We start from the raw sequence: 723 nt of genomic DNA on the forward strand, positions 1-723 counted from the left end.
AATTATTTCTCTTCCAGTAATTCAATGTTTACAGAAGCTTCCAAATGTAATTTAGCACTCCTCTTGCCTGCTACATGCAAGTCTTGCTACTTACGCTCTGCTTGGGCCAAAACTGAGGACGTGTGTCACTAGATAGGCTATTTTTCCTATTTTGCACTCTCACAGAGACCCCAGCACCAGGAACCATGTCACTATTTGCTTTATGGTTAGTGAGAAAAATACAGGAAATTGCCCAAATGTAATTTAGAGCTTAGAAGCCAGAGGATAGTGTATTTGTTTTAAAAGCAACAACAACAACAAAACCCCAACAAATTAAGAGAGTTTAGAGATTTCTGAATGTTTTGCCTCTGTGGTATCACAGTTCCTAAACCTGCAATAAAGAGTGCAAAATGGGAGTTTGGAGGAAGATTTGGGATTAAGAGGAACCATCCTTCATTAAGGTCCAGGCCCTAGGGAGGAGCAAGGTATCCAGACATGCCTCCCACTGGCTTGTTTTCCTGTCTATTCTACCCACTGCACCACAGAAATACAGGTCTCCTCCTAAAGTGACCGTCACAAGTCTGCCTCCTTTCCAAAGAGGTGAAGTGTATGTACCTATGATGCTCTTTAAGGAACTTTTTAGGCTTTAGAAAGTAGCAGAAGGGCAGTTTGAACAGTGGTGTCTCTCTGCCAGAGCTGCGACACCTTGTTGGACCCTCCAGAATTTCATGGCTCTGAAAAGGC

The sequence above is a fragment of the Antrostomus carolinensis genome, unplaced genomic scaffold, assembly GCF_000700745.2.
Source record: "Antrostomus carolinensis isolate BGI_N321 unplaced genomic scaffold, ASM70074v2 scaffold11771, whole genome shotgun sequence".
Classification (NCBI taxonomy): Eukaryota; Metazoa; Chordata; class Aves; order Caprimulgiformes; family Caprimulgidae; genus Antrostomus; species Antrostomus carolinensis.